The sequence below is a fragment of the Manis javanica genome, chromosome 17 (genome assembly GCF_040802235.1).
Source record: "Manis javanica isolate MJ-LG chromosome 17, MJ_LKY, whole genome shotgun sequence".
Lineage (NCBI taxonomy): Eukaryota > Metazoa > Chordata > Mammalia > Pholidota > Manidae > Manis > Manis javanica.
The window spans coordinates 8,878,659-8,887,091 of NC_133172.1; the positions used below are offsets into that span (position 1 = coordinate 8,878,659).

At 46.8% G+C, this 8,433-nt stretch overlaps 1 protein-coding gene across 1 annotated transcript in view; it reads right to left on the minus strand.

Moving 5' to 3' along the window:
* The window catches only part of LOC140847134 (zinc finger protein 541-like), a 38,458-nt gene extending 34,976 nt beyond the window's left edge, over positions 1-3,482 (minus strand). Inside the window, 2 exon segments of the mRNA XM_073226370.1 lie at positions 2,184-2,336; positions 3,264-3,482. The gene's annotated coding sequence lies outside the window, so the exon portion shown is untranslated.
* Positions 3,483-8,433: the final 4,951 nt, after the last annotated feature.

Below are 8,433 nucleotides of genomic sequence, written 5' to 3' on the forward strand. Positions count from 1 at the left end.
CCAGAAAAAAAACCCTTCATAACAAAAAAACAAAAAAAACATAGACCTGTTTTGTTTGAGCTACACAGTGTTCTTTAAAAATGGATCAGCCACTGACATTTTTTAAATGAAGAGATCTCAACTAAATATGCGGATTTCTGGCTTCTCTTAAAAATTACCAGATTTGATATTCCCTGATGGTTATCAATAAGAGAGAGCTGAGGGACGGTGACGTCCCTGAAGAGGGCTGTGGCCTCCAGTTCCCAGAGTCCTCATTTATCTTCCTGTCAGGCCCCTATATTCATCATCATCATAATAGTAAGAGCAGAAGCAAACATTTATCAAGGTTTTATCATATACCAGGCCCTACTCTTAACCATTTACATACCATCTCATGTAATTCCCACAATACCCCTTTGAGGCAATATGGTATCTTATTAACCCCATTTTACAGATGAGGTAAAGTCTAGAGTAGTTAAGTAACTTCCCCCAAATCAAGGTCATGATTGACCCCCAGGTAGTCTGACTTCAAAGCCCTCACACATAACCACTCCACTGTGTTGTAATTCCACACTTGAGGCACAGACTCCTGTGTAATACTCAGCACCCACATTTTTAAACTGACTAGTCAGGAAAGACTCCCTCCTCTGGCCATCTAACCAATATAATTTTTAACAGAAGTTTAACTCATTTCCTCCGATGTCTCATGAAAAGAGCAGATGTAAAGTTTACATTGTGAAAGACAAAGACATGGTGCAATCAGTAGTCTCTGACTGTACTTTTCAGGAAAATTTCTTACCCAGAATTAACTAAACGAAGAAAAGAGACACCAGAGTTTCTCACTCTAAAAGCTGATCCCAGTGGAAGGTGAAAATAAGCACTAAAATCTAGAAGAGCAGTTTTCATGGTGAGGTGGACAGCAATGTGGGGAGCAGCCCCAAGGTCTTCAAGAGTCTTTCAGGAAGTCAATGAGGTCAAAACTATTTTCATAAAAATATCTGCCTTTTTCATTCTCAGGGAAACTTTGCAGAGGCTACAGGACATATCCAAAGAGGCGGAATGCAAAAGCAGTTATAAGAAACAACTATAAAAGAACGCTATTATTCTCACTAAATTTTTTCATTTCTGAAACAGTCTTTTAATAAAAATGTCTATTTCCTTAACATAGAATGGGTCTGTACTATTACTATTTAAAAATGAATTAATAAATATTGTTAAAGTTTTAGTTTAAACTTGTAATGCAGCAAATATCAGCAGATAAAGTTCACATGCAGAACGCCTCTTTGGGGTCTTCCATAATTTTTAAGTGTAGACAAGTCCTAAGATCAAGAAGTTTGAGAACTTCAGCCCTAAAGAGAACAAGTCCTGCACATACGCATGTGCCCAGGGGGATATGTATCTGTGTAAGTGTGTCTGACACAGAAAGAAACCCTAAACCAAAAGTTCTAAACTGGCGGCCAGCAGACATGTCTTGTAAGGGGCCTACACTGCCTTTAAATATTTGTTAAATTCATTGTCAGCATTTTTAAAGATCAAAGGTTTCACACAGAGACAGCCTTCCGGTCTCTTCACCAAAAAAAAAAAAATATTTAAGTTTTGCAAAGCAAAATAGAAGGAACAAAACAGCAGTAGACTCATGGACACTGAGAAGTGACTAGTGGTTACCAAGGTGGAGGGGTTGAGGCCAGTATGGTGGGGGGGGGCAATAGGGGTATAAAGGGGTCCAGTAATTTGCAGTCACAATGTTAGGTGGTCTCAGGGACTGCTGAACCACTGTGATGTACATCTGAAACCAACATAAGACTGTATATCAATGATACTTTAATTTAAAAAAATTAAGTTCTCGCAACACTGTCCTGGCATTTCTATGCGGTGGCGATTTGCATTGACTGGCGTCGCTTAGGGCGCAGTCTGGATGATCACACTCAGGGCCTGTCGGTATCTTAAGTTGCTAGAGAAGGAAAAGGCATTTTTGCAATAAACAATGAAACATAAGCCAATCTATAAATGTCTGCATTCCTCCAGAGAGGTCAACATGCACAACAAATAACCCCTTTCCTTATCTGATTTCCCAAACAGCAATTCCGTAATGATCTCACCACTGCTACAGAGACTTGTGGAGGGATTAGAAACACTTCCCAGAAAGAAAGGAATCCACTGAAGAGGTAACTTTCTTTAGACAAGTGCGAAGGGCGGAAACTCACCGGAAGAGCAAGTGAGGGATCCTCCAGGGAACAGGAGGGCCCAGGTCAGGACCCACAGGGACAGCAACGGTCAGACCACTGGGTACTGCCTCCTGGAACGCCGGGTGGTAAATTCAGGATTCGTCCAACTTCTTCTGTCCTGAAGAGCAGGTGCTGGAAAGGAAGGGGACAATTCAGAACTTGGGTCCCCAAGGAAGCCAGGACACTGCTGAGAAATTGGAGGAGATGGCAGCTTTTAGAAGCAAGGAAGCAATAGCAAACGGGAGAGACTAGGTGGGAGAAAGGGTTCTGTTGTTAAGAAAAGGTTGTTTTTTCCTCCTTTCCTATCTCCCCTTTCTGGGGAGGGACCTGGGGATTTTGCTGGGACAAGCCTAACTGGGTAGAACTGGTGATCAAGAGAGGCTTTTGTTGGAAAGTTGGGGAAGAGGGCTGGGAAAATAAATATCACACGAGAGAGAAACTGGGAATGAATGGTCTGTTAATGAGTTGGAAAGATATACCAAAAAACCCTTGGTGGAAAGGAAGGATTTTTGCTGGAAAGCAATCCTGGACGGAAGAAAAAAAAATCTGTGAAGAAAGAAAGACATTTTTTGCTATAAGGTCCTAAAAGGAGGGGGAGGGGCATAGTCAAGTTTTGCTTTTGCTGGAAGATCCTAAAAAGAAACAAACCTGGATCCCCAAGATGAGGAGGACTCTTCAGGAGGAAAGAGAATTTTTAGCAGAACGAACCTGGAAGTGGCGGGCGGCGAATCCAAGACCAAGAAGCAGAAAGGGCGGAGGTCGGGCAGGGCCGGAGGTACAAGCTGGAGAGCTGCGAGGGGGCAGTTGGGGCCTGGGGGTCGGCGTAGGTAAGGAAAGGGGTGCAGTGGTCAGCGGCCGCGGAGTCTTCTCCAAGGGAGAAGGGGCTGCGGGGGTGCAGCGAGGCCCGGAGCCGTTGGGACGGCAGACAGTGCGCGCGTGACGCCCTTCAAAACGGACATAGGTCCCCTCAAAAAGAAATGTATAAACAGATCAGATTTCTAAAGGGGTAAGAGGCTGATAGGAGGAGAGGCGGCCGGGACGGCAGCAACCGGGTTTTACCCGCTTCCGGGGGTCGCACGCCGGGCGTCGCGGGTCTCCAAGCGTCCCCCGGTCTCCACAGCGCTGCCCGCCGGCCGGGCACGCTCGCGCAGCCGGGCCTGCCCCCGGGGCATCTTGTGAGCTCGGCTGCGGCCGCCTTGCCCGGCCCGGAGCATCCTGGCGCGCACCTTGCGACGCCCTGACTCCCCGCGCGTGCGGTCCGACGGAGTTGCCTCGGCGGTTTTTTGCCCAACGCCGAGGGGCGGGGCCCGGGCGGGGCCTCCGGCGGGGCGGGGCTCAGCGCGGTTAGGCGCCCGGCGGCGGACGGGAAGGGAAGCGGTTGTCCGGGGGAAGGCAGAGCAGGGTTAGGAGCCGCCGGGGGCGCCCCGGGACGCGCTGATGCGGAGCTCGCGCCCGTGCGGGCCGTTGGGGGCCGCAGTCCCCGTCCCCGCGAGGAGGGCTTGGGGAGCAGGCGCCCCTCCCGCAGGGCTGTGGGGCTCAGCGAGGCGGCCCCACGTGCTCTTCAGGAGGCGGCAGCGGACCACGAGCCCCCAGGCCTGCCCTTCGGGGCCTTGGGAAGGCGCGGGGCTGGAGAACCCCTAAGGGTGCGGGGCGCGAGCTCACCCGCCTTCCCTTGAGCAAACCCTGAGCCATGTGTGGGTCTGGCCCTGTGCTGAGCAGCGTTGAGGGACAGACAGAAACCGGGAGGAGCAATGGCCCGGTCTGGTCAGGGAGTTTGCTCCCTGGAAGGACACAGGGATTCATTCCTTAGAAATCCAACACAGGAAATCGTATACGGAGACGACGTACAGTGGTTGCCTTGGGATGGGATGGGATGGGATGGGGATGGGCTGTAAAGGACATGAGGGGATCCGATTGGGGTGATGCAAATATTCTAAAAGGGAAGTTGATGGTTGGACAGTCTGGTGAATTCACTAAAAATTGTTGGATTATACACTTACAATGGGTGACTTTTATGGAAATTATACCTCAAAGTTATTTTCTAAAAATGGATCCCTGGGGTTGACAACAAAAAGAAGGACTGACATTCTACTTTTGGGTTCCTTAATTCAGCAAATACTGCTTACTGAGTTTCTGTTCTCTGCTGAGGTACAGCAGTGTCTGTACCTCAGAAACAAACGTTCCTGCCTAGGCTTATATTCCAGAACATCACCGTCCAAAAGAAATACAATCCCCGAGTGTCAGACACAATTTTACATTTCCTAGTAATCATTTTTTAAAGCAAAGGTCACAGAAAACGGTGAAATCAACTTTAATAAACAATTCAACCTGCAATGTTATTTCAACATTTAATCAATACAAAAATGTTAATGAGATAATTTACTTATTTTGGATTCTTTAAAACCTGGTGTATATTTACATTCACAGGACGTCTCAGTTTGGACTAGCCACATCATAGCCACATATAGCTGGTGGCTCTGGTACTCCACAGCATACCTCTAGTTGGGGACAGACCAATATCTTATGAACATAATATGGTTATACTTAAAAAAAAATACGGAAAGAGGATAGAGTGTTAGAGGATATTTTTTTTTTTTTGGTATCGTTAATGTACAATTACTTGAACAACAACATGGTTACTAGACTCCCATCATTATCAAGTCCCTGTCACATACCCCATTACAGTCACTGTCCATCAGTGTAGTAAGATGCTATAGAGTCACTGCTTGGTTTCTCTGTGCTATCCTGCCTTCCCCATGACCCCCCCCCTATATTATGTGTGCTAATCATAACTCCCCTTTTTCTCATTTTTCCCCTTCCACCCATCCTCCCCAGTCCCTTTCCCTTTGGTAACCGTTAGTCCATTCTTGGGTTCTGTGAGTCTGCCTCTGTTTTGTTCCTTTAGTTTTTGCTTTGTTCTTATACTCCACAGATGAGTGAAATCATTTGGTACTTGTCTTTCTCTGCCTGGCTTATTTCACTGAGCATAATACCCATCCATGTTGTTTCCAGCTTTCTATTTTCATGTAATTTCCCAATGCCATTCTTTCTCCCTCCCTTTTGTCCCTTGAAGCACATTTCAGTTTTTGTTACTCCCCAATCTGGTTCACTGCATTCCCCCTTCCCGCGGGCCCTCCTCCCTTGTGTCCTGCATCACCCTGCTCTCTAGCCTTGCTGCTCACCTGTCACTCTGGAATTTCCTGCTGGTTCCCCCAAATCATCCTGTCTTCACACTAAGGCCCTTCCTTCAATTTAGTTGCACATGTCTTATATTGTCTTTCTACTCTCCTGAGTGAGTGAACGTTGGAAAATTTTTTTTCTGCTATTACATTGGGTCCACGATTAGGATGAATGTAGAATTCTAGGACGGCAGTTATTTTTCTCCAGCTCCACTGTCAGGGACAGGAGGACGGGTAGTGAGAATGAGCCGGAGGGTAAGAGTGACCTGTCAGTAGAGTCTCATTTATCGTCCACCTTCCAGGCTGGCTCCTGAAAAGTCTGATTCCTGTACCTCTGGGATTCCCATTCCTTTGTCAAAGACCAGTTTTTCTCTTTTCTTCTCTTTATATGAAGGCACATTTTTTAATTCAAATTCTAAAATCTTCATGATTTTATGGGAACTGAAAATATTTCCTGGTTCATCTTCTAATTAAGTTTTGATTTTAAAAGTAATTTCCAATTGCCATGATCTTTTTGTTGCTTTTCCATAGCATTCTCTTCTTGCTTTATGGATGTATTTCCTTGACTGTCTTTGGAATATTTGAAGTTTCCTGTTGCCTTTTGTGCATGTCCTTCAGGACCGTTGTTGCCCCTTCTTGCCTGCGCTCCTCTTGGTGGGGGTTGCCCGCGTCTGTGACCTGTGACTGTCCTGTCATAACTGAGAGCAGGGCCATTAACCGGCTGCGTGACAACGCTCTGTGTGGGCTTAGTTTTAGGACCTTTGATTGGGTTATGGCCTGACTGTGGAGTCGTCTTCTCTGAGGTCTTTTGGTTTCTCCACAGAAGATGACTGCAGCTTTCTGGGTTTGCAGGGGCAGGATCTGAGGTGATGGGGAAGAAGGAGAGGGGAGGGGAGATGAGGGAGAGAGTGTGGGTTGGCAGGAGGGAGGGGCAGGTGATGCGGGTCAGCGGCTGGCGGCTCCACACACAGGCTTTCCAGTTATGTTTCCTGCCCAGATGTCACTCAGCCTGTGTCCTACAAGGGGTCTTATTAATAAGGTACTAGACTTTTTTTTTTAGATTGTGGATTTATGCCATTTTTAATCTCTTAAATCTCATTTTAATGGGGTTGATGGAGGGAGAGGTCATATTGTGTGGTCAACGAGAAGCCGTAGTACTGTGTTCTACACCTGTATTTGGAATTGTTATTTGACAATGTTTTATTCTACTGTCCATTTTATATACATTGGCCTAACAATTTAACATTCATCTGTGTGAGAATTAATGAAACTCAGGATGCTAGGAGCATCTGTGTGTCCTACACTATGACATCATTCCCTTTATTGTCCTCGTCTCAGCCCCCTGCTCCTGTCTGCTGTGATGCTGGGCAGAGGCTCAGGGGCCCGGAGGTGGGCAGCTCCTGCTCCTCAGGCAGCCCACGCCGTCAGCGGCTTCCGAGGCGTTTCCCCTCCTTCCTCGGCCTCAGGGCCCTCATGTAAACTGCGGGGGAGATCAGTTTATTCATGGCTTTGAAAATAAATTGTATTTTGGTAAGTTAGAGTGGCCACAATGATCGTGCCTTGCTCTTCCGTCCTGGAAGCCCCAAACATCCCAAATTCACCCCTGAGAATTACAGAAAGCTAAAATGAGGGTGCTCATTCATTTTTGGTGCCTTCCCCTGTGCCACAGCTTCTAAGGAATTTTAAAGAATGCCCACTGGCTGGCCTCCCTCTGCGTTCGAGGGCCCCGGGGGGGCTTATTTCACCTTAAACCCAGAACATTGTTGAAAACAGGCTCTTAACCCAGTTCCTCTCCTATTTTCTATTTGGCCCCATAGGAATATAGATGTCTGTGTTCTGCAAGATGGGGAAGAAAAACCAGGTGTTTAGGGTGTCTGTGCTCAGCAGCTTAGGAAGACTTATGCCTTATTGATGTTCCAAGCATCTTCATGAACATTTAAAGTAAATCAAGCTGTTAATTCACAGATTTTCTCACTGTGATGTTCCTCCTGGAAAATGAAACAAATAGTATCCATGGTTCATTGTGAGTTGTCAGAAAGTCTCCATCATTCCTATGCCAATTTCTTTAGGCACTGCTCACATTTTTATTTAGTAAGAAGTTTGGGGGTTTTCTGAGCAATGCATACCCAGGTGGGAAGTTTTGAAGCTCCTGTGGTTATTAAAAAGTTATTGGAAGTTGTAGGTTTCTGCTTTTTTAAACAGAGAGTAGTTTTCCAAGTCTTCCTTCAGGTCTTAGAAAGAGTCAGACCCCACATCCATTCCCATGAGGCTTCCCCAGTGAGTCCTGGTAGCGGCGTGTTACCTGTAAGCTGAGGTTCCATCTGATTCCACCTAGACCTATTACCTATGTCTGAGTGTGGGCCAGTCATTTTTCTGTGTCCACGTCCCTTATTTGGACAGGTGTCCCTGAGAGCGCTGTCCATCATCCCCCTCTATCGGCTCATGGATTTCCCAGGAAGCTCGTCCAGCCTCATCTTCAGAAACCTGGAACATATTTGTATTTATGAGAAAGCATCTGAGTGGTGACCCGTGTCCATACTGTGACGGTCTTTCCGGTTAGACAGAACACTGTTCTCTGGGGTAGGAGAGTCTCTTTGAACACAGAGTGTGCTGTGGTGTATATTAAACCAGAATGCAGCTGGGCATAGGGGAACGGCTAAAAGGGGGGTACTGGCTACTAAGCTGAAATACGCGTAATTCGGTTGACTACAAACTACTTTTAACATGTGATCTGGCACTCAACTTTGACCCCCATATATAGATGCTGGGGACCCCTCTTGGAGGTGGCTTGCTGTGACTGCCCTGGCCATAGGTCCCACCTTGACAGTGTGCATCCAAGACCACGGTGGGACTTAAGAGGGAAGAGGGGCTCCTCAACTTCTAAGAAGAGATGAATGAAAATCCAAATGGGTCCCTGGAAAATTCTTTGGCCTATGTATTTACTCGCTCATCATATGCTATTGTGCACAGCACAGGATGTAATGTGAGAGCTGTGGGTGGCTTAGATACGGGTCACAAACACCGCCCTTTAGGGCACTGATGAACTAGTG